Source organism: Hibiscus syriacus, unplaced genomic scaffold (genome assembly GCF_006381635.1).
Source record: "Hibiscus syriacus cultivar Baekdansim isolate YM2019G1 unplaced genomic scaffold, ASM638163v2 tig00001231_pilon, whole genome shotgun sequence".
NCBI classification, from domain to species: domain Eukaryota; kingdom Viridiplantae; phylum Streptophyta; class Magnoliopsida; order Malvales; family Malvaceae; genus Hibiscus; species Hibiscus syriacus.
Genome location: NW_024061852.1, coordinates 58710 through 85948, shown reverse-complemented (window position 1 = coordinate 85948; position 27239 = coordinate 58710). Strand labels below are relative to the sequence as shown.

General features: G+C 32.3%; 1 long non-coding RNA gene across 1 annotated transcript; it reads left to right on the top strand.

Moving 5' to 3' along the window:
• Positions 1-8065: 8065 nt before the first annotated feature.
• On the top strand, positions 8066-22728 carry LOC120123799. The gene is made up of 3 exons (XR_005516218.1): positions 8066-8098; positions 12259-12263; positions 22395-22728. It is a non-coding gene; the product is annotated as an uncharacterized LOC120123799 (long non-coding RNA).
• The last annotated feature ends 4511 nt before the right edge of the window (positions 22729-27239 follow it).

Sequence of the window (27239 nt, the reverse complement as noted above, 5' to 3'; positions counted from 1 at the left end):
GGTGCATAGTTCTCCACTATCCTTGAATTTCTCTCAGGATGCTATTCCTTGGATGCATCATAGTTTGCTTGATCATAAAACTTTTTGTCCATATATGAAAACTTTTCAATTTGATGTCCACTCTCGAATCAATACCTTCTAATCATGTCATGATTAAAATAAAGAATAATAATTAAATTACTAAATTAAAAATATTAAAAATAAAAATAAATAAATATTATTATTTAATTAATTTATGAAATTAATCAAATAATACTTACAAATCTATATATATATATATTAATGTGACTAAAGTTAAATAAAAATGAAATAAAGAATAATAATTAAAGTACTAAATTAATAATATTGAAAAATAAAAGACAATAATAAAATAAAATTATAATTAAAGAGTGACGCAAAATAAAAGAAATTAAAAATTATAGTATTAAAATGAAAAATATCAAAATTAAATATACTAATTTGAAATATCATGTAATATAGACATTAAGAGTGTAATTTAGCCTTAATAAATTATTCGGGATTAAAATAATAATTATAAAAACCTAAGGGACTAAATAAGATATTTATCCTAAAATATATATAATTACTGGTAAGGACTAAATTATAAATTAAATAAAATTTGAAGACCAAATTAAAAATGCTCAGAAATTCAATTCAGTGACCAAATTGCAAAGTTACAAATCTATAGGGATTGCAGACTGTATTTGCCCATGTCTGAAATTATGCACAGACCCATCCCAAAACGACGTCATTCAGGGAAGGGTATAATTCCCCAAAAACCAACCCTAGGCCATTTTTTCTCTCATTTTTCACTTTCCTCTCTCTCTCTCTAAAAGAGGCTAAAAGAGAGATGAAATTTCTCTCTACCCTCTCTCTAGATTTCCCTCGCCAGAGGAAAATCGGCCACCGACCGGTCGCTGTATTCAAACGTTTTCAGCCGCCCCTATTTTGAAAAAATACACAAAATTCCTCCTTTTTCAACCCTAATACCGAATCCGTCCTTTAATCTTCCTAAAAACCGCTAAACTGCTCTAGATCTAAAATAATAACCGAAGATTTTACCTTCGGTTAACGAAGATTTCGGTGACGTTTGGGCTCCTCGTTGGTAAGTTCTTCTTTCTTTTCTTCTTATCTCGATTTGATATTGGTTGTTGTGTGTATCTCTCTTTTTTCCCTTATTTATGTTTGGTCTTCTCTCGTTGTTGTCGTTGGTGGTTGTTTTTTTTTTGCAGGTAAGTTGAGGCTTTTATAGCCTCGTCGATGTTCTGCTCGGACTGGTCACAAGAGTGGAGTTCGGTGAGTCACCAGAACTATAGTGGTGACTCACCCTAGAGGCGAAGTGTGCAGCTGGCGTAAACCTTATAGAGGCGAAGTGTGCAGCTGGCGTAAACCTTATAGTGGCAGCGACTGGATTAAGCAGTTGGCTGAGGCGGAGGCGGCGTGGATGAATCTAGACTGTTGGCGGCTAGAAATAGGGTTTGAAACCATAGCAGAATATGTGGAAACCCTAACCGAGTTTTGGGTCATCTGGGCCTGGACCGGGTTGGGTTGCTCAGATCTGGGCCTAGATCGGGTTGTCTGGATCGGGTTTGTGGTATTTGGGGCCGGGTTTGTAAATGGGTCTCCGGGTCTTGGATCTGGGCCTGTAATAGTTATTTGTAATTAGTATTATTTAATAATAATAATAATAATATAATAATAATAATAATAATATTATTATTATTATAAAAAATGTGGCAAAAACTTAGTGTTTGTTTATTTCTTTTTAGAGTTGAATTTAACATTTGTCACGAGTAATCAAGATGAAGTTTATTTATATTCATTCTTATCTTCTTTGTTTTCGACATTCAGATTGAATTTTGACACATGATTTACGTTTGTGGATAGTTTTCTCATATCACTCGTCTCTGATTTGTGACTTTATTAGTGATCTTTCAGTAGTTTGATCAACTCTTTTTGTTTGTTTATCGTTACAGTCATAGATATTCAAATATATATTTTGTTTGAGTTTATTGGTTGAGTTTTTAACATTTTCCTTATATGGTCCTTATATGGTCTCAACTAGTACTTATAGTAAAATATTTTAATTACGTGTTTAACTTACTGTTATGATTATAACATTTCATTGCCAATTTAAAATTTTTATTCTTTTAATAAAACTAGCTGTTTTTATAAATATATATATATATATATGTGTGTGTAATCTATAATATATATAAACACGGGTTGAGTTGAAAGAAATTTTCGAATCAATTTAAGTATCCTTTACTTTTAATATATTATTAATCTAATAATTTAAAATAATTTTTTAGATAAATAATAATAATAAAAATTTAATGTAAAAATTTAGTTGTACAAAGAATTGATTAACCTATTTTTCATTTATTTTTTTCAAAAAAAGTTAAAAACATATTTTAAAATTAAAAATCCTTTTACTTGAAAATGATGAAATTAATATGTATAGATCTAGAATTATTTTAAGACTGAATGATTATGGATGAGAATAGATTTAATATAAATTTCCTTTTACAAAGCAATTTTTAATAACATGTATTTTAAAAATTCGTTTAAGAGTACAATAATAATTACATGTGTATAAGTAAATAAAACTCTTATAGCACACACTTGTATAAAACTCTTATATCCATACATTTAGCCAAATTAATAATTTCTAACTTAATTGATAATTTTAAAATGTTATGTTTGTGTACATATATTTCTACATATGTAATGAAAGTATATTTTTATTAAAAAAATAGAAATTAAAGTATATATATTAAAATTAAAAATGTTAGTTAAATAGACTGCTGCAAAACAATGCATTAGCATTGACTGAAAAATATATACTGAAATATATAAATAAAGAACCAATTAATCGTGTCGTGGTATTAACCACTGCCTTAGAAACAAATTCACCTCGATGTGTGTAATCGCTCCAATAAACATATCGTCCCCCGAGGTTAACACGGTCGCTCCAAATTTCGTACATCCGAAAACCGAAGTGGACTGCTGGTGGTATTGCACTTTTGATCGGAAAGCACAAAGAGAACAACTTGAGAAAACACTTGGAGAGTGAATTCTAATTGTAGAGAATGTAAGTTGAGAAGCTGAATTCATCTCTCTATTTATACTCTAGAAATAAGGGTAAATTTGTCCAACAATAAAATCAAATTGAATTTGATTTTAATTCTAAATTTAAACCCTTTTGTAACTCCTGAAATATCTTGATGAATTCATCTCAAAAAGAGTCCAGGTTCATTGCATAAAAACTCAACAGTTATAACTCCTGAAATTAAATCAGGTAACTCTTGATATTAACAGCTTGTCTCTCCCATGAACAAAGCTGGAAATCGGTTCAGATACATCTTAAGTTCTGATTTAATTTAGGAAAGTAACTGTTTAATTTATTTAATTTCAGACAACTAATAATCAGTTGTTATCATCTGAAATATTTGAACTTTAACAATCTCAGTAGCCTATAAATATCAGATGAATCTTTCACATTTTTCATGTAATCTTTCAGAGAAAAATTACTTACGAATTCTCTCTAAAAAGATAGTATTCTTACAAACGTGTCAAAGACACGTATTACCATGCCTTGTTCTCTATCACTCAACAAGGGAATGGAGAACGTGAACCTTAAATACCATTCCCACTAGTGTTTCCAACTCTATGTGGGATTGAGCATTACCAACATTCCCCCACTAATGCGAAAGAATTCTTTTGAAACTCGAAAACAATCTTTCCAGAAGAACAATAGTGATATTAGTTGCTTAAGCACTAGTGAACGTATTTGGAACTAGTACATAGTGATGATGAGCAATCATTCTCTTAGATAAGTGAAACTAGTCTTGAACTTTCTAAGATGTGGTTAACTCATAACACACAACTAACTCCTTCATCCACCTGAGTCTGCAATGTGTAAGATATATATATATACAAAAGTATATATTTGGCCATCTTGTCTCAGGATTCTAGTAAGTGTGCTAGAAAAACAGCCCAATATTTTTCATAGAAGGCGGCTAACCCTTCTCACTCACATTGGTTATTTCATTAAGTTTATCTCGACCTAAACCACCCTTCTACAGGGATATGAAATAATTAAGAGCTTTTATAATAGCTCAAACTCACAAAGGGTATGGTGACTTTCTTTAAGTTCATTATTAATGAACCACCCAAACTCTGGGATAAGAAGTCATTAAGAATAAATATTCAACCTCGTTAATCGATAAATTCAATAAGTCATTCTCACTAGAACCATCCAAATACTTGGATTTGAATTTATTAAGAATTTAACAAACTCAATCTTTCTGTTGGTAAGTTCGTTATTTCATTCTCATTTAGGACTACCACTCACTCTGGGTTATGAACTTATTAAGAATATATATTCAGCCAAAATCAGTAAATTTATCAAGTATTTCTCACTAAAACTACCCAAAAGCCTAGGCTATGAATTTATTAAGAGTAATTAAGCTCATCATGCGCATGCGCATTATTCATCATAGGGATAGGCAGTAGGAATGTGCACTATGAGTCTTTTCATGGTTTCGTTTGACCACATGGAACATAGATAACAAAGTTGGGTATCCACCATGAATTCCTCAACCAATGAGCTTTAGACCCATCCCCCTCGATGAATCTAGGACTAAGGATCTGCTAGGTTCCTTTCTGACTTCACATACTCTAAAGAGAGCACTCCATTTTTTATTAAGTGTCTAATTGATTCATGCCTTATGCGAATGTGTCTTTTCTTACCATTGTACACATATTGTAGCTTGCGAATCACACAACAAAGAAATCAGAAGAGTCGGTCTTCCCCATAACAGAATATATACTAACAAGATTCTAAGCCACTCAGCATCTTGCCTAGCTAGGTCAAGAGCTATAAACTCTGACTCCATGGTAGAACGAGCAATACAAGTCTGCTTTGATGATTTCCACGAGATTGTTGCTCCACCTAAAGTAAAAACATACCCATTCATAGAGCTTACCTCATCATTATCAGAAACCCAGTTGGTATCACAACATCCTTTCAGTACCACAGGATAGCCAACAAACTCAATTTTCCAATCCAAAGTACCCTTAAGATACTTCAATAAGTATCTAAGAGCAATCCATTGTTCACCACTCAGATTATGAGTATATCTACTTAGTCTACTCACAGCATAAGCAATATCAAGCCGAGTATAGTTAATTAAGAACATTAAGATTCCGATTAATTTAGTATATTATGTTTGGGAAACGCTATTATTTTATTTTTAAAGAGATATATGTTAGGGTCACAAGGGTTCGAACAGGGACGACATCAAAACTGTCAAGTTTCTTTAACACTTTCTCATGATAGTGTGCTTGACTTAAAGAAAATCCCTTTTTCAGTTTTGGTAATTTTGACTCCTAAGATTGCATTGAATTCTCCCAACTCTATTATTTCAAATTTAGTGGACAAGAAACTGTTTGTTTTGTTAATGGACTCAATGTTAGAACTGAAAATCAACATGTCATCAACATAAAAAACTTATGATGACATAATCAGTACCAAACATCCTCGAATACATACAAGCATCCGAACCATTCACAACAAAACCAAAACTAAGTATAGTTTTATGAAATTTCTTGTATCATTATTACCATATAGATCTCCTCATCTAGATCTCCATTCAGAAATGCAGTCTTAACATCCATTTGATGTACTCTCACCTTATGAATGGAGGCTACTGCAAATAATGCACGGATCGTTGAGATGTTCATAACAGGAGAGTAAGAATCAAAGTAGTCTAAAACAAACTTTTGAGTGAACCCTTTGACAACTAGGCTTGCCTTGTACCACTAGATCAAACCATCTGGTCTCATTTTCTTCCAGAAGATTCATTTTCTACATATTGGTTTAAATCCTCTAGGCAAGTCAACTAATTCCTAAGTATGATTAGACATTACCGATTCTAGTTCATCATTGATAGCGCTTTTCTAGAAAATAGCATCGATAGATCTTATAGCTTTTTTAGGATCCTCATATAATATTTAAGCTATATGATCAGAAAAAGAGTCTAAATTATTTATCTCAGAAATAAAGGAAGTGATAAAATTTGGTTCATATAGCCTTTTGCTTCTTCTAGGTTCGAAATCAATTTCTTGAAAAGACCTAGCAAGAATACTAGAAGAATTGGATAAAATATTTTCTATTTGAGTTTCTGCATTTAATCTACATTTTAAGACAACCCCACATTTCTAACATTTTAGAATATCCATAAGTGTCTTGTAAAACGTGTAAACAAATACTCAATCATACTAAAGTAAAGTTTGTTATGAGTTTTAGCCATAAGACTATATTTTAACAAACTCAAATTTTGTTTACACATAATTATATTCTCAAAGTTTTGAGAAGTTGTAAATCATTAAGATTAAAATGCATAAACCAATATGAAATTCTTTATGACTTTTCCTCATTCAAAATGAATTTCAATTTTTTTCCTAACATCAGGAAAAATGATCTCAAGTTTAAGACAAGAGATTTTAGCACAAATTTTGAAATAGATAATCTCTTTTCTTTCATCTACTTAGGAAAATCACTTAAAGAGATTTAATTTCTACAACACACTTTTAGTAGCAATAGAGTCTATCATATTCTCATTCATGATATTCAACATATTAACCTTAAAGAGATCATCATATATTTTATTTACTATGACTAAATTTGGTATTCCATTCAACCAAATTAATTTATACTCTTTTAACTTCTGCACTAAGTTTTAAAGTTTTTATCTTGTCATAGTATTGGAATAGTGAGCATAGTAATGAACAATGCACCATGTAGGTTTCTATGAAAGAGAGGTGGTGCACTAGGCACACTTAAGTACCAAGTCTCCATAGAACCAATCCTAGACATGCACTTTCATACTCATCACACTAGTTTCCAATAAATCATTTATAGATTTTCTCTTCCTTAAAGTTACTTAAAGAATTATGCTTGACACTTTTAATCAAAATAGTATCTTATTAAGCATATATATTTTTTGGCTCACACTACCACCTTAGCCTTAATAGTACTACCTTAGTCTTTACTAGTGGTTTTATCTCATTTCATAGTATCCACTGAGTTTTAAAGACTATCTTAAAGGCTCATGCAATCTAATTCATGTATTTAAAAGGCATGAATTAACAGACAACAAGTCTAAACAATCTGACCTCGCAGGTAAAATCACAATTCCAAATAGACTTGTTCACCATGCATACAATTTCATTCTTTGCATCATCATTTTTAATTAGCATGATCCCAAAATCCATCGTGACAATCTCTTTATCTGAACCACCATCTCTTTTTGAATCTTCTGAAGTCAAATGAAGAATATACATGGTTAGTCACGAAATTAATTTACTAACAATAATTTGATAGTGACAAGATCCCTATCTTTAGGATTTTGGTTTCTTATCTTCAAGAGATTGTGGAAATCAAATCAAATTTAACAACTATTCGATTTTGGAGAATCTTCTTATTTCAGCTTTACCAGCTCCATATTTCTCCAAATATTACACATTTCCTGTATCTTTACAAATTTCTCAAAGAAAATTATTAATACGGTAAAAATATTTATAATTATTTCACCTTAATTTTCAAGAACTGTATAATGTTACCCTCACTTGAGAATAAATAATTTCATATCTCCACATAAACGAAAGGATGCTCTTCTCAAGAGAATCAATTTTTCTCTATTTACTGTTTTAATGACTTTAAATAGCTATTAAAAAGCTATAAATTCTTTACACCTTAATAAAGGAATCATTAAAACAAATGCTTTATTGCAGTAATAACAGCAACATATACCCGTTTAAAATACAAAATAGCTAATCAATCATTATAGCTATAAATATGTATTCACAAGCAATAAATGCTAGTTAACCGTTTAACAGAACAATAACTCAACTATGTGGCACTTTGCCAAGCTATTGATTTGAGGCATTTATAAGAGAATTTGAGGAATACAGTGAAGAACACCGTAAGCCAGATAGCTAAGAAAACGCTCTTTACCGATGCCAATGATGAACTTCAGCCGTCAAGATTCAGTGAACGGGAATTACCTAAAGCCGTGGAACGTGAATATGTGTTCGCCTATGTAATACCCTAATTTTATCCTAAAGTTAAAATGGAAATAAAATGAAAAGACCAAACTTGCAATTGTACTTTTTTTAATTTTGGGAGCTTTAAAGGCCAAAAAAGCAAGCAGATTTCGCCCCCTGTAAACCAGAAAGAAAAAAGCTCTCTCTTTTCTTCAGTTTCTTTTTATTTTCCATGTTGTTTTTTTACTTTTTTCTTAGCATTAACATAATGAGAGGGAAGAGTGGTGAGTAGTCGGTCGTTGGAGGTCAGCCCTCGTTGACGTTATAGGCAGAGGTCGGTAGGTGGTGGCCGTTCGGCCATCGTTGTAAATAGGTTTGTTTTGAGTTTCGTTTTAGAGAGTGGGTAGGATGTTGTGGTATTTTTTTTTCTTTGTTTTTGGTTTGTTTGTTTGTCGTTGGCCACCATTGGGGGTGGTCGGTGAGGGTTAACGCCAAATTATGGCGGCGATGAAACCATGGCCTCGTAGGCCGAGAAAAGAAAAGAGAAGAGGAAACGGGGAGTAGGTTGTTTTGGGAGTCTCTTCGACTATCCGTGCTTCGGTCGTCGGTTCTGAGAGGTAGGGTCACCGTTTCTTGGTGGCCGGCGTCTTGTGGCCGTGGGGTTTACGTGCAGCGCCGTTTGGCTTAGGGAAGAAAGGGGGCTGGGGTTTCACGTAATTTCTTGGGGGGGAAGTTGTCTATTTTCAAGTTTTGGATTAATCACGCATAGGCCCCTAGATTTTAGCTCTACATCACGTTCTGGTCACTACATTTAGGGGAAAATCTCCCATAAGTCCTCTCAGTTTCAGCGTGATTTACGCATTGGTCACTATCAGGGGAAAATCACATGTATGTCCTTGAATTTTAGCCCTTGTTGCACTTTCGTCACTTATTTCTTATTTATTTTGAAATTGCATGCAGATTTTACTAACTTTTAATTTGGTCAATATTATGTTATGTTATTTATTTCAAGTTGACTACTAACTTTTATTTTATTGACTACTAACTTTTATTTTATTACACTTTAACCACTGTTATTTATTTATTTATTGTTTATAATATTTTATTCGACTTTGTGGTGACTCGATCCGGGTATAATCCACATTATTATGTTTCGGATTCTGCCACTAACCTTTTTATTTTATTTTATTTTATTTTTATATATTTATTTGAATTATTCGATTCCACCTCGTGGTGACCCGATATAGGCTATGATCTACATTATTATGGTTCGGACCCTCCTAACCACTAACCGCTAATTTTTCTAACTTACTAACATTCCAAATTTTATTTTATTGTTCATACTAACATTCTAATTTTTTATTTTTATTGTTCTTACTAACTTATTAACATTCTAACTTTTATTTTATTGTTTATACTAACATACTGACCATTTTATTTTTATTGTTTTTACTAACTTACTAACATTTTATTTTATTGTACAAACTAACTTGCTAATTTTCTAACATTCGAATATTCAACGACCTTGCGGTGATCACCCTGGGGGACGATTCACATTATATATGGTCCGGGTTAAACGGTTAAAAACAACCCCTAACTTTAAAATTTATGCAGTTTATTTCCTTTTTATTTTATTTATTTATCCCGCACTTTAAATTCCAGTATTTTATATTTTTGCTCTTTAATTTTCTTGTATTTTATTTTAGCCCCTCTTAATTTCGGGCATTTAATTTTTTATTTTCATTCTAAGCATCTTAACTTACACTTCATTTTATTTTGGTCACTAATATTGCCTTTGGTATATTTATTCCTAATGCCTATACTTTTCACTATTTACGTTTTAACCTTATTTATTTATCTTCTTATTTGGATTGTATTTTAATCTTGGTTGTTGGTTTATAGAGTTTGCATGTTGGTCCTTTGTTTATGCTAGTAGGTTACCGATGTTTGACTCATATTTTAGATTCGAAATCGAACTTGGTCATCTTTATTATTGTTACCATTTTATGCGCATATCTTCATATCTATATTATTATTATTCAAACTTTATTTTTTTTATAAATAATCTTTTTTGTTTTATTTTTATCTTATTATTTTATTTTATTTTATCTTATTTCATTTCATTTTATTTTATTTCCATCTTTGATATAATTAAAATATAAGGCAATGTCTTTTTGTGAGGGGAATCTATGGAAAAGTCTTCTAACTGCAAAGGAAGTGCAGTCCTAAGGATTGTTCGCACAAAAAACATTCTTTTATCCGAACATTTCTAAAAATTTAATATAATACTATACTCTTTTAAATTATATCATCCATAAAATTAAAGAAATACCATTTTGTGAGGGGAATTCATGAAAAAAAAACTCCTAACTATAAAGGAAATGTATTTTTAAAGGATTGTTCGTACAAAATGATGTGATTTCTCTAATAAAAAGAATTATAATTTTTGGGGTTAAATAAACAGATTTATTCTATAAAATATATTTTGGGCTCTTTAATTTTTTTGTACCCACTGCATTTATCATTTGCCATCAAATTTTTATTTCCTTATTTGTAAAAGCAACATTGTTTTAGTTTTTTGAAAATTGACATCTTTTAAATAAATTCGAATGAATAGAATGATTATAATTTAAATATATTTTCGAGTTTTTAATTTCCTAACAATTAAACATCATACAATTGTTTAGGTACCAAACTTGTGCGTTGTGAGGGTGCTCACCCTTCCTCATGCGTAATCGACTCCCGAAGTCTTAAAATGAATTTTTGGTAAAACACATATCATTTTCTTCGTCTTTTAATGATTTTTCTGAACTCATTAAGATGAATTTTTAGGTATTCAACCTACCTAACTTAAAGGTTGATGGCGACTCCAAAATCAAATTGTTTCAAACCTAATTTTCATCGTCTTTCCTCAAATTAAATTTTTAAGTATAACGAATCCCCGAAGAAGATGTTATGACAGCTTGGCGACTCCGCTTGGGACTTAGAGAGTCAGGTCATAAACGATTATACGTTGTTTTTATTCTTGGGAATTACAAACTTAAATTGTATTTAATTTATGATCATTTTGTTTATTTTGAGTTTTAACATATCATGCATTATTCTATTTTTAACTAATTGATTTTTTATTTCAGTGGTCTTCAGATTTGAATAGATTTTTGGAACTTGTGAAAGTGTTGTCTTTTGTCGCGTTTTTAAAGGTTTGCGAGTTTCTCTTCATACACAACACGTGCATTTATATACCATAAGCTCACTTACGAGCTTTGTCCCTTTTAAGTTGAGGTGAAAGCTTAGCATACGTGAGATAATTTGTTTCTCAACACGGGTTTTAGTAAGTAACCTTTGGGGTTCATATACCTTATGTTTACATGAGATAAATTGTTTCTTCGCATGGACACAAGGGATTGTATCCTCTTGAATTGAACTCGATCTGCACGAGCCTATAATTGGTCATGATTGAGGGTTTGGCAGCCTAAGGAGGCACCAACATGGACAATTCGAGTACCTTTTTTCTTAGAACCCAATACCGCATATAGTGAGCCCTAGTAACACACCCCAATAAAATTCATGTCGAAACTCTGTCCGTTGTTAGGTACCCGAATAAGTGTACACAAAGAAGAAATGAAACTAAGTCTCTCTTCTTTCCACGTATTATTTTACTTTCTGAATAAACCATGTGAACTAGAAAAACATGTAGTTAGGTTTTATTTTCGATCAAAGCATGTTTTGGGTAGGATTTAACATAATAAGGGTAGAAAACATGTGGGAGGATGTTTTAATTATCTTTCAATAATATTTTCTTGATATTTGAATTATTTTATACTGACACATTTTCTATGTTTGATTGTTTATTGTTTGGCATTGCATGATTATCATAAATAAAAGAAAGATGTTGATTAACCAATTTATCATCAGAGTAGAAGAGTGATCATTAAGATGGAAAATAGTTTTCATGACAAGGAAGAACCTAATCCGGTTGTCCGAGTTTGGTCTGAAGATTTACAAAAAGTAAAAGGAGACAATTTGCCTGGGATTATGTATCACAGATGTCCACAGATGTTAATGTCAATTTCGAGCAGAATGATCTACAAGAGCTTATAGAGATTTGGGAGAGTTGGAGAGTAGCTACCAAGGAGAAGCTTCACAAGAAATATGACAATATAGCCTACCTCCTTTATGTAAAGATAGAGGAACCTTTGCTTAAAGCTTTGGTCTGATTCTGGAATCCTGCTTACAACTACTTCACATTCAATAGACAAGATTTGACGCCAACAATAGAAAGTGTACAACTCTATTTAACTTCGAGAGCCGCCAGGTAGATAGAATTTATTTCAAACCTCCGAAAGTCCGATCCTTCAAAAACAAACTTGTGAGGATTACTGGTAGAGGTGAAAATTGGATAGTAGAGCACATCCAACAAAAGGGAGAAAATGAATGTTTTTCATGGCATTGTCTCAAGAATGTGATACTCGTGCACATAGATGAAGATAAGAGATTAGACACATTTGCTCTGGCTATATATGGTCAGGTGATATTCCCAAAGACTTTGTTCCACATGGAGGCTGCTATTGTAGATTTCTTTGACAAATTGAAGAGATGTATAAATCATGTACTGGTTGTTTTGGCAGAGACCTTTCGATCCTTAAATAATTTTCATAGATTGGAGGGAGGTTGATTCATAGGTTGCACCCAACTACTCACCGTCTGGATTCGTAATCATTTCTGGAAAAATAGAAAGTGTCTTATCATTGTTTCTTCACCATGTACTCTCATTTGATAGAATTTCTTAGCAAGGAGTGGCCAGATGGGTTGCCAAGGAGAAGATGGATATCAGCCTTCAGTAATTTACCAGACCAAGGCATCGCTTGGTGTGTTACTTGACTAGAGTATACTGATATTTTATTCAGATATCGAGATCTCGACTACGTCCTGTTTCTGAGATTATAGGGAGAAGTCAACTATGCCCCGTTAATAGTCCTCAGACAGTATACAACACCAATTTGTCCCAGTTATGAGCGGCTTGAGTAAATCTGAAATCACATTCTATGGAGACTATTACAAGAAGAGAACATGTGATTTATATCTTTCCTGGAAGAGAACCATTTGAACAAGAGCTAGCCAACATGGTTGAAGTCATTATACTTCACACTAGTTTATCATCTGAGTATGAAGAGAAAGTTGTTGGGATCATGACTGAAATCGTGGATCTAAATAAAAGGGCCAAATCGTATTTGTAGATTGATCTCTCTTGTAATGATGAAAACTCTTTTGAATGAATGAAACTCTTTCTAAGAATGGTTACTTTTGGAAATCGATATTTTTTTCATTTTCTATTTTGCATTTTGCACTGCATTTATTTAAACATTTTCACTTGCATCATTTATGAAAACATGGGGATCAATTCATGGAGAATGCAATGGAAGTGGCCTTAATCACATGACATAATGGAAGCAAATCTCGAAAAATTGAAGGAAGAATTGTAAGAGAATTTACAGAGAATGCAACGAGATGGGGAAATTGGCTGGGCCCAATCAGGAAAAAGGCAAAAAACAAGCCTTTTCATCCTAGGAAACCTCTTAACGTGTGATGATACATGCCCCACAACTAACTATTTCACCTTAGAAACTTCCCAAAGGCCAAAAGAGGCTCCATATCCTGAAGGTTATGATGTTGATGCCATATGTAGCTATTACATAGAAAGTACATGGCATTCTATTGAGAACTGTAAAGTAGTGAAGTGCAAGGTCCAGAATTTGATTGATTCAAGGGCATGAACATTCGAATAATGATGGGGGCATCAAGAAAGATCTTTGCATCTACCAAGAAGCTTTTTTACAATTGCATTAAGAGTGTTGTTTTGTTTGAACTCGTTTGTTGTTTTGTCTAAACTCGTTTGTTGTTTTGTCTTTAAATTTGCTTAAATATTTTTAATCTTTTAATGATTGATTTTATGTTACCTTCTAAGATTGAATAATTGAACAAGTTTTAATCTTGTAGTTCTTCGAATATCGAATGAATTACAGATTCTTATAGTTCTTCAATAATTATAGATTTTTTTGCAAGATTAGACCTTTCTTATACCATCTAAACCAAAAATAAAACCTCCCGATTCTTTACCCGAAGTAACTCATGGTCACTACCAAAAGATTAAATTTTGACATTACCTCTCTTCGAGACTTTGAAATATTGCATTTATCTTTTTGAGACATAAAATGCCATACTCTTACCTTTCGTTGAGCCAATAAAGTCACACCATCGTCTCCCTGGACGCAAAACCGACATTTTTCTACCACTAAAACCTGAAAGCATTGAGTACAAGATGTTCATTTGAACGTGAACCTTCCTACAAGAATAAACAGTGTGTGATGTCTCGAATCAACTTCCTAAAGATGAGCCTAAACAATTGAGACATGTTAGAAACATGAAGAATAAAAAAGAGGAAATTAATTAAAAATAATTTTATCATGCATTAATTACATTGTTTTTATGTGAATAAAATTAATCCTGAAAATCTATCCCCTGAGGAATACCTCTTCTCAATTGAGCCTGAATTTTTTTTATTCAACCCTAACCAAGGATCACTCTCCACATTGGGGGGCAAGGTAACGAAAACCTACTCACATGAGTGAAGACCATCTATCTAGATAAGATACCAAAAGGTGAACTAAATGCACATTGCAAAGATCAAATCAAAGCAAAGAGGAAAAACCAAATGAGAAAACAAAGCAAAAAACAAAGAAAAAGAAAAAGAGAAAAAGAATAAAAGAAGTACATGCAAAGAGTCCCTCAAGTCAAATGACACATTGAACTTCAAACCATAAGATTGATCAAGTACAATCATTCAAGAATCAATTCACCAAAGACCATAGAACAATAAGAAAATAAAAGACATACGAGCAGACTTAAATGGAACAAGACAAGATTGAAGGCATCAGAATGAATTGATCCTTGGTTCAATTACCCTTAAACACTTGTTTGGGTCAATTTATCCCTTTCTTTCATAACCATGAACCATAGTCTACATTATGTGCCTTAAAAATCCCTTCTAATCATACATGGATGTAAACAGAAGATATTATCTTTAGATTTCATCCCGCCCGTCAGGATTAATCTTTTATTCACAAAAGGTTTTCTAAAATCTGTAATGCATGATAAAAAATGACAAAGAGGGTTCAAGATATAAATTTTGAATAACGTCTTGAAACCAAAGGAGGATTCGAGTTGAAAACTTGAAAAGACGGCTCAAATATGAAAGATCGTACTGTTGTTGTATATGAGGTGATTTCACAAATCCCTTGACAAGACATCACACAACCCAAATGTGCCCATGAGAGCTGAAAGTCGGAGAACACTTCCAGTATATAAGCACAGAAGCTACTCCATCAGATTAGTGAACATCAAAGAAATAAGAATGCCAAACCTTTAACCAAAGACAACAACCCGAGACATCTTATCCTTTCCTTACTTAACCTTACCTCAAAACTAGCATTAATCTTGACACTTGTCAAATAGCTATAATTTTTTGAAGGAATAAAAGTGTAATTAATTCTTTGATATCCAATGAACTCTTGTTTTATGATTTGTGTTAATTGTGAAACCTAGAAAGGGATAATATTTTTTCAAAATTTTTTATTAAACATTTTTCAAAATTCTATTAATTGATATTTATCAAATTTTTGAAAATAAAATAAGAACAAAAACATTTTCAAACAAGACAATCTCTCCGGAGTAGATCTTGTTAGTTGACACATAGCTCTTAAACACAAAGCTCAACTTAGAATCAGTGCTGGAGCAAGAAATAATAAATGTTTGGGGCATTTTTGAAGGCTCATATCATCCAGGAATACAAAATCATTGAATTGAGCATAAATTTATTTTTTTAATAAGACAAAAAGGCACGAAGACTGAAAATGGAAAAGTAGAGATAGTGGAGCTCGTTGTACATGATTGTTTTGTCTATCATCACAACATACATTTGCATTATTTTAGTGATTTCTCATGCATTAATGCTGACAAGCCAAAGTATCTCACTTATATTCCCATTGAGCTTTACTCTTTGGTGTCCTCGCAACGCTATACAAAAGCTCTGAAACACCATGCAAAGAGCTTCTCTGGTTGAAAAATCTAGGCAGAAGCCATAGGAAAGGATGAATAAGTTGTAGAATGTTTTACGAACCAGTAACTATGGCACTGAACTAATGATTCGATCATATGGGTTTTTAAATTCAAATTTCACTCAAGTGGAAGGTCATTTTCTTCATGTACCAAAGTTAAAAGCGACGTAAATTTTTTGCGGTGGAATGAGCAATGAAATCTTAAGCAAGAAACTAGTGGAACCAATTAAGATTGAACGATGGGCTATCGTTAACTTTTCAACACGATGTAATACAAATAGCCTCATTCGGGATTCAATTCAGATGGATCCTCTATTCAAGGCGAGTCAAGCGCCCAATCAGAGCAAAAACTATTATCTTCTTGAAAGAATTTGAAAAAATAATCAAGGAAACCCAATCTGAACTTCCTGAAGCTCCACAGTTCCTCCTTTGTGTTTTACCTTATAAGAAAAATTATGATCTTTATGAATCTTGTCGAGTTTGGCATAGTGACACAGTGTATGGCTCTAACTAGGTTCAATGATCAATACCTTATGAATTTGCTTCTAAAAATCAATGCAAAGCTTGGAGGAATGAATTTGATGTTAGCAATTGAGTAAACACTTTTAATTATAGTTGTTTCTAAGGGTCCAACTATCATCCTTGGCATAGATGTGTCTCATGGTTATTCGGGGCAGTCTGATATTCCATCAATTACTGCGGTGGCTAGCTCTAGGCTGTGGTCTTTGATTTCCCGCTACAGGGCAGCTGTGCGTGCACAATCTCCAAAGCTTAAAATGATAGATTCTCTTTTCAAACTATCTGGCAGGGATGATAATGGTATCATAAGGGAAGCTCTATTGGATTTCTATATAAGTCTAGACAAAGGAAGCCAATTTTTATCAGGGGCAATAATTTGTTGGGGCAAGAAGAAATCGACACAAGTCAAGAAGTGCAAGAGTGCACACTGGAGCAAACAAAAAGTGAAGACAACCAAATCAGGGATAGAATGATGACTGCTCATGCAACCATTCACATCACAGATCAAGAAAATATTCATCAACATAAACATACACATCACATAAATTTGCACATTTGCATCATACATTCATTATCTCATGCGATAAAAAAGGTTTTTCCTTTCTAGTAAAGATGTTTTTATAATCTCTTTTGAGAAACTAGCTTCGTCTTTCTAAAGATTGTTCATCCAAAAACATCAATCTAGTCTTTCTTAAGACTATTTTTCTTGAAATCCTTATTTCATTCTTAAAAGACATTTTTCTCCTCTCATGAGGACATCGTCTAATTTTCCTCACTCAAGGTCATTTTCTCTACTCATGAGGACGAATTCAAAAGGTCATTTTTATCAAAATAAAAATCAAATCAAATACATGAAATAAACTTCATCTTGGCATTCATAAAAACATTCATGATAGTCATTCATAAATGTATCATTTTTATATTGATCTTTCAGGAAATAAAAGTTTGGTAATGACTAGACGTCCTCAACACGAAGGAACAATGTCATCCACATATTTGACATCCTAAAGTGAACGATCAAATCTTTCAAAGGAAACTAGATCTCCTCAATATGCAAGAGCAGACTGTCCGTCACCTTAGAGATTGTTTCTCCCGAAACAAAGTTTTATCACGTTTGAGACGATTTTTCTTGAAACAAAATTGATCTCACTTGATATTGTTTCCTCTTAAAACAAATTTCATCTCGCTTGAGACAATTTCCTCCAAAATTTGAAATTGTTTCACTTGAAAAAAAAAATTGATAACATTTGAGATTGTTTTTCTTAAAAAAAAATTTCGTCTCGCTTGAGACAGTTTTCCCTTGAATCAAAAATGTTGAAATGTTTTACTCGAAACAAAATTTTATCTTACCTGAGACAGCTTATCTTGAAACAAATTTCCTTCCACTCGTTTACTTTCATTCAAATATTTGACAGGAACTCAACGTTAGCAAATACTTCGTTTCACAATTCCATGTTGAAGAATAAGATTCCATTTCAAGTCAATCATTGGAAACTATGAGTAGCTCTCCTCAACATGAAGGAGTAATGTCGTTTCCAAAGAAAAATTATCTCCTAAAAAGGCTAGACTTCCTCAACACAAAGGAACAATGTCGTCCACCAACCAGATCTCCTCAATTCGAAAGAGCAGTGTCATCCTCAGACAATCAGATTTCCTCAACGCTTAGGAACTATATTGTCTCCAAATTATCCCTAAAGACGGCTGGGCGTCGTCATCACGTAGGAACAATTTCTTCCACCGACCAGATCTCTTTAACACGTAGGAGCAACGTCATCCTCAGGGAATCAGACTTCATCATCACGTAGGAACCGTGTTATCTCCAAATTATCCCTAACGATAGCTAGGTGTCCTCATCATGTAAGAACAATGTCGTCCACCGATCAGATTCCTCAACATGTAGGAGCAGCGTCATCCTCAGGAAATCAGACTTCCTCATCACGTAGGAACTATGTTGTCTCCAAACATCATCTTCAGCAAACAATTTATCTAAAAGGGGCCAGATCTCTTTAACATGGATGAGCAGTGTCGTCTTCAATACCAAATTATTTCCAGAATGACCTGATTTCCTCAAACGAGAAGGAACATCGTCATCTTCAATAAACAATTTATCTGAAAGCGGCCAGATCTCTTCAACATGGATGAACAGTGTCATCTTCAACAACAAATTATTTCCAGATTGACCCGATTTCCTCAACGAGAAGGAATAACGTCATCTTCAACAAATAATTTATCTGAAAGCGACCAGATCTCTCAACATGGATGAACAGTGTCGTCTTCAATACCAAATTATTTTCAGATTGACCTGATTTCCTCAACGAGAAGGAACAACGTCATCTTCAACAAATAATTAATCTGAAAGCAGCCAAATCTCTTCAACATGGATGAGCAGTGTCGTCTTTAACACCAAATTATATCCTGATTTCCTCAACGAGAAGGAACAACGTCATCTTCAACAAATAATTAATCTGAAAGCAGCCAAATCTCTTCAACATGGATGAGCAGTGTCGTCTTTAACACCAAATTATATCCAGATTGACCCGAAGTCTTCAACATGGAGAAATAGTGTCATCTTCAAACCCTCTATTTTCAGACAAAGAATTGGAGCTCCAGATGTGGAGCGAATATCATAGCTAGACAAAATTATGTTATTATTTGTGTTTGTTTCGTCATTGTTCACATAATAGACGAGCAAAGAGGGGCAGCTGTAACACTCTAATTTTTTTCTAAAGTTAAAATGGGAACAAAATGAAATAAAAAAACTTGTAATTGTACTTTTTTTTAAATTTTGGGGGCTTTAAAGGCCAAAAAGCAAGCAGATTTTGCCCTATATTTCTTGTAAACTAGAAGAAAAAAAGTAAAGAAAAAATTTCTCTTTTCTTCAGTTTCTTTTTATTTTTCATACTGTTTTTTTTTTTTTTTTAGCATTAACATAGTAAGAGGGAAGAGTGGTTAGTAGTCGGTCATCAGAGGCCAGCCCTCGTCGGCGTTATAAATAGGTTTGTTTTGAGTTTCGTTTTAGACAGTGGGTAGGATGTTGTGGTATGTTTTTTCTTTGTTTTTTGTTTGTTTGTTTGTCGTTGGCCACCATTGTGTGGCCGTGGGGTTTACGTGCAACGGTTGGCTTAGGGAAGAAAGAGGACTGGGATTTCACGTGTTTTCTGGGGGGGAAGTTGTCTATTTTTAATTTTTAGGTTAATACGCATAAGCCCCTGGACTTTAGCTCTATATCACGTTCTGGTCATTAGTTTTAGGGGCTAATCGCCCATAAGTCCTCTTAGTTTTAGTGTGTTTCACGCTTTGGTCACTATCAGGGGAAAATCACCTGTAAGTCCCATGTATTTTAGCCCTTGTTGCACTTTGGTCACTCATTTCTTATTTATTTTGAAAGTGCATGCAGATTTTACTAACTTTTAATTTGGTCACTATTATGCTATGTTATTTATTTCAAGTTGACTACTAACTTTTATTTTATTGCACTTTAACCATTGTTATTTATTTATTGTTTCTAATATTTGATTTGATCTTGTGGTGACCTGATCTAGGGTATAATCCACATTATTATGTTTCGGACTCAGCCACTAACCTTTTTTATTTTATTTTATTTTTATATATTTGTTTGAATTATTCGATTCAACCTCGTGGTGACCCGATCTGGGGTATGATCTACATTATTATGGTTCAGACCCTGCTAACCACTAACCGCTAACTTTTCTAACTTACTAACATTCTAACTTTTATTTTATTGTTCATACTAACATTCTAACTTTTTATTTTTATTGTTCTTTCTAACTTATTAACATTCTAACTTTATTTATTGTTCATACTAACATACTGACCTTTTTATTTTTATTGTTCTTACTAACTTACTAACATTTTATTTTATTGCACAAACTAACCCGCTAATTTTCTAACAATCGAATATTCAACGACCTTACGATAACCCCCTGGGGGACGATCCACATTATTTATGATCCGGGTTAAACGGTTAAAAATAACCTCCTAACTTTTAAATTTATGCAATTTATTTATTTCTTTTTTATTTATTTTTATTTTATTTATTTATCCCACTCTTTAAATTCTAGTATTTTTTTCTGCTCTTTAATTTTCCTGCATTTTATTTCAGCCCCTCTTAATTTTCAACATTTAATTTTTGTATTTTCATTTTAAGCATCTTAACTTACACTTCATTTTATTTTATTTTGGTCACTAATATTGCATGTGGTATATGTATTCCTAATGCTTATACTTTTCATTATTTACGTTTCGTATTTTAATCTTGGTTGTTGGTGTATAGAGTTTGCATGTTGGTCTTTTGTTTACGCTAGTAGGCTACCGATGTTTGACTCGTATTTTAGATTCAAAATCGAACTTGATCATCTTTATTATTGTTACCATTTTATGCACATATCTTCATATCTATATTATTATTCAAACTTTATTTTTTATATAATTCTTTATTTTTTAAAATATAGAAAATATAAATTTTGTGTTTAGGGATATCTATGAAGACATCTCCCAACTATAAGGGAAATATAAATTTTTCGCACAAAAGGTTATTTTTTGTATTCGATAGTCTTCTTTTTTGTTTTATTTTTATCTTATCTCGTTCTATTTTTATTTTATTTTATTTTTATTTTCATCTTTGATATAAATAAAATATAAGGCAATTTTTTTTGTGAGGGAAATCTATGGAAAAGTCTCCTAACTACAAAGGAAGTGCATTGCCGAGGATTGTTCGCACAAAAAATGCATTGCCGAGGATTGTTCGCACAAAAAAACATTCTTTTATCCGAGAATTTCTAAAAATTTAATATAATAATATACTTTTTTAAATTATATCATCCATAAAATTAAAGAAACACCATTTTGTGAGGGGAATTCATGAAAAATCTCCTAACTATAAAGGAAATATATTTTCAAGGATTGATCGTACAAAATGATGTGATTTCTCCTATAAAAATAATTATAATTTTTGGGGTTAAATAAACAGATTTATTCTATAAAATATATTTTGGGCTCTTTGATTTTTTTTGTACCCACTGCATTTATCATTTGTCATCAAATTTTTATTTCCTTATTTGCAAAAGCAACGTTGTTTTAGTTTTTTGAAAATTGATATCTTTTAAATAAATTCAAATGAATAGAATGATCGTAATTTAAATATATTTTCGAGTTTGTTATTTCCCAACATTTAAACATCATATAATTGTTTAGGTACTAAACTTGGGCGTTGTGGGGGGTACTCACCATTCCTCACACGTAATCGACTCCCGAACTCTTAAAAATGAATTTTTGGTAGAACGCATACCATTTTTTTCGTCTTTTAATGATTTTTCTGAACTCGATATTTTAGGTATTCAACCTACCTAACTTAAAGGTTGATGACGACTCCAAAATCAAATTATTTCAAACCTAAATTTCATCGTCTTTCCCCGAATTAAATTTTTAAGTCTAACCAATCCTGAGGGATGTTGAATAATCGGATAAAGAAAATAGAAAGAACACAAGAATTTTAATGAGGTTCAGCAATGTGCTTACGTCCTTGGTGCCTTAGGCGGCGCTAGAATTTTATTCAATTCAATATCTCATAGGTTTAGGTTACATCTCCTTTTATAATAAATAAAATCTGGTACATATTTATAAAAATAACCTTATATCGTACTTACCGGTATATTTATGAGTCATACCTAACAAGAGATGTTATGACAGCCTATGTCGATGACCCTTGCAGTGCTACCTATCCATTGATGCAAAAGCTGAGGCAAGTTCTTGTTGAGCTTGCATTGACAAACGTTAACAATGAGAAGAATACAAGTACTTCAATCTTCCAAAAGATTGCACCTTTCGAGGACGAATTAAAGGCTGTTTTGCCAAAGGAGGTTGAGAGTGCAAGGGTGTCAATTGAGAATGGAAATGCAGCAATTCCTAACAGGATCAAGGATTGCAGATCGTATCCGTTATACAAATTCGTGAGGGAGGAGCTCGAAACTGGGCTGCTAACTGGAGAAAAGGTCAAGTGAGCTGGGGAGGAGTTTGGAAAGGTGTTCACTTCCATGTGCCAATGAAAGATCATTGATCCAATGCTGGAAAAGGAATGGAACGGTGCCCCTCTTCCAACCTGCTAGTTTGCTTTCGTTTCACTCTTCCTTCACCTATTATTCCATGATTTTTCTTGTAAAATAAATAAATAATAAAAATGTGTACGAAATGTAGGATTAATTCTTACTTGATATCTTCGTAGTACAAGTACCCATGAAATAAAATCTATCAGGTGGTCTCAATGGTTAAAGGGTACGTTATTAAAGGTCTTGGGTTTAAACAACTACATCACCCTAAATTAATAAAAAAAATAATCATGAAATATATTATCGTCTCCTCTAAATTCTCACCGAAACTCTTGGTAATATTTAGTAAGAAACTGAAAATAGGGTACCCTTGCTTGAACCTTGGAATGTGCATAAAAAAGTTTTTCTTTCATTTCATTACACTTTCCAAATGTCTTCGTGAGTTTCCCTTCTGGTTTCACTAAGGGACACCTTACATTTCTGTTTAAAATAAAAATGATGTCTCCCAAGATCATGATGGATAACTGTTGGCAATTCTGAGCTTACCCAAATAATTATAAATCTAGTAATGAGGTCCCTAAAATCACACAACTATACAAATTTAACCTGACAATTCCTTCGTCAATGGTGACGAAATCAATTTCTTTGTTAATTCTCTCTCTTCTTCTCTTAAATCCCGATGTTTTGGTTTTTCTCCTATTTCGGTTAACGTCCTTATGGCCGATGTGATGTTCGCCCCTATTTAAGTTCTATTTTTATTCAGATTCTTTCTGTTTTGTTAGTTTGTTTTCTATTTGTTTCGTTTTGTTTTCTTTTCAATATTTCGCTCCGCTTGGTTGATGGCAATTGGAAGGAGGTGATAGCCATGGCTTTTGGTGTGTTTTTTACAAGTTTTGTCCTCCAGTTTGACACTATAGGTGTTCAACACATTCTTCATGAGGTTGTGCACAGAAAGGTGAAACCAACCTTCAAAATGAACAAAGGCAGATAGAGGCACTCCTGATCCTCGTCCATGATCTCACTATAGTCGCTAAAGCAGTGACTCCCCAAAGGCATTTCAAATTCAAATCCGTAAGTTGCCCATCGCAAACCATGACCCATGAATAGACTCTTGACCTCATTTCGTCCCTATTTAGGACCGTTAGATGAATAAAAATAGATGACTAAGACTAAACGTAGGAAATGAAATATATTTACGAGAAAAAAAGACAAGTAAATCCCAATCATTAGTAAGTGGATCCTAACATATATATATATATATATATATATATATATATATATATATATATATATATATATATATATATATATATACATCTTTTGCTTTTCATGGGAAAGAGGATCAAGTACATTGGCAAAACATAAAAGCTAATTAGACTAGAAAAATTAACATTCGTGGGCTAATAAAAGATGTCGATAGGTCATCAGCAATAGTGTCATGTCAGTTATATGGATATATTGATGATAGTGCATGTGGTTACAAATACAACGGCTCACCCTCGTCTATTTTTGAGTTCCATGGTTCATCCTCCGATCATAAACAAAGTGAAGTGCTTCAGTTTTTGTACAAGTCGACGAGGCTCGTTCAATAGAGTCAGGAGGAAATCCTCTAATAAAAACAGACTTCTCTTGTCCCACACCACCTTCCACCTTTTAGGTCAGGCAAACTTGTTATTAATCACAGTATTCAAAGGTTTCCAACGACAAAATCAGTTAACTCACAATTAGTGTCATCCCGGTATATAACTCGATGGAGATTTTCAACCCTCACTGCCAATTTTGAAAGCAGGGGATGCGGTGTCCCGAGCTTCGACTGTTGATGTTGATTCTTTCTTGTCCAACCCGAAAAACGAGCAATTTTGGAATGCATCCAGACTGCTGACTATCAAACTCCAACAACATATCTGGGATGGTAGATGAAACTAGACATATAGTAAGTTATTCAAGTCAATCATTAACACACAAAAAGTAGTCACTTAAAATCACACAAAGATCATACAAGAAAAAAATCAAAAAAAAATCTCATCAAATAAACTCGAACAAAATGTAGATACGAACAGATCTAACCGCATCGACAAACGAACCACAAAAGAGAATCAAGCTATCGAAAAACATTCGATAAAACGCATCAGAGTTAAGAGACGTAAAAAAATTATCCACGAACGTAAATCGTGTATCCAAATCTAATCAGATGGCTCAAATCATGAAAGATCAACATGATAACAAACAAGTGTCATCTTGATCAATCGTAACGATGTCAAATCCAATAATTGAAGATAACAATCAAATGATAAAAAATGTCGTAAAGACAGATAAAAACATATTAAAAAGACAGATGAAAATATGTCATAAAAGTATAGTTATTAAAAAAACTAAAAAAAAAACAAAGATACACTATAACAAAATAAAGAGAAAACAATGAACATCAACGATCAACATTAAGATTTGTGTCGGTATCGATCACAAAGACGAAGAAAATGAGAGTCTAACAATGACTAAGAAGAAAAAAAAAAGATAAAACTAGGACAAATTCTTAAAATTAAATAATATTATTTATAAAAATTAACATATTGATTCTTTGTTATAAAATTATAATATATTTATCTGTGTTTTGTGTACACTAACTTTTCTTTTGGTATCATATAATTAGTCCTATTGTGTCCAAATTTACAAGATTTATTTAAGATGCCGCAAATCCATAGTCATCACAAATGCCATGCATGTATGTATGTGTAACATGTGTGGATAGGGACATTATGAATCCATCATAAACAACTGCAACATTCTAGTTCTATAAATAGTGGGGGATCATGCAACTTTTGATGCTTATTTAGGGTCATGGTAGGAGCTGAGTCAGAAATTCATGACTCGCCTTCCTCCTGTCTTGATTTGTCTTTAATGATGTATTTTTAGTGGTGCTAACCGATTAATTCATCCATCTTTGAATTTCTTTATTATTTTTTTCTCTATTAAAATTCATTATCTTCTTCTTATTATTGCCAAATTAGGTTATCCTAAAACCATTATCAATATCTTATAATAATACACATAGTTCCTTTATGCATTTTGTTTATGTTTGTGACTTATTTTTAGGTAGAAATCAGACGGTTACCTATTGCACAAGGGTTGCAAAATCTCTATACTGGTACATCAATCTTAATGATTAAAAGAAATGTTGTTTCTTTATAAATTTCGGATTCGAGTAACATTTAATATAGGGTGTGTATTGTTAATGGCTAAAAAAATTATTAAGAGATATTATCTTGTAATCACTTCTAGACTAATAAAAAAATACTACTTAATCAAAAAAGATAAAGTTGTTATTTTTAAAAGATTTGAATTCGATTAAATGTGTCTAAAGAGTATAAATATTGTTAACAGTTAAAAAAGAATTTAAAACAAAATGTGGTTAACATAAAATTAATTACATGCACTTGTTTTGGCAGCTTGGTCAATGCATGCATTACCTAATTCTTATCTTTTCTTAGGCTTACTATAATTAAATTATTTTTTTTTTAAATGTTGTTGGTTAATTAGAATAAAAGTTTATAAATAAAAATAAATATCTTAATTAATTACTCATAAACTTGAATTCTAGATATCATTATTTTTATTCATATAATGTTATGAAAGGTAATCCTAATTTTGGATTCGAGTAGCTGTGTCTGTAGGGTGTGTGCATTGTCAATTGATTAAGAAAATCTTGAATAGATACAAGGACAAACACAAAATTTAGATTAGAGGTGGCGAAATTCTGAAATTTTAGGAGGAAGTGGGTTTATAAAACTCTAGAGAGGACAAAATCATATTATCATTTTAAAATAAAAAGAAAATATCTAATATATATGCTAATTTGAAATTTTCAGAGGGCGGTTGCCCCCACCTACCCTTTTTGTAATGTAAGAATCTAAAATTTAGTGGTTTAATTAGAATAAATTGAAAAGTTCAATGATTGATTTTGGAATTTGTGTTTAGGACTTATTAGCAAAGATGGAAGAATGGAAGGGAAAAGAGTTCTTTTTGCAAGAAATGAATTTAAAACTCATTTTAAAATATATTTTAAGCATATGAAGATTAGAAAAGGGGAAGTATCTGGAAGCTTAGCTCACTTATCTTCTTCTTTTTCTCTTCACGTGAAGCTCCATGATTAAGGTAAGTTACTTTCAAGTTGGTTATTTTCTTAATTATTGGGTTGGTTTTAAATCCTTGAGTGGTATGGAAGCTTAAGGAAAGCTTTGAGGTGAATAGAAACTAAGAGTTGGTGATTTAAGGATTAATTAGTAAAATGGGTTTTCAAGTGAAAGGATAAATTTTGGTTAGTAATTGAGTTCTAAAAGCATATTTGACTTGTAAAAGATATAATTAAGGGATTTGAAGTGTTAGAAAGGATTGAGAACATGTTTGAAAAATTGATGTTTTAAGTGTTCTTTAGAGGAAGTTGGATGTTATAAGGGAATTAATGAATATAAGTTAGTTGGGATAAATGGTA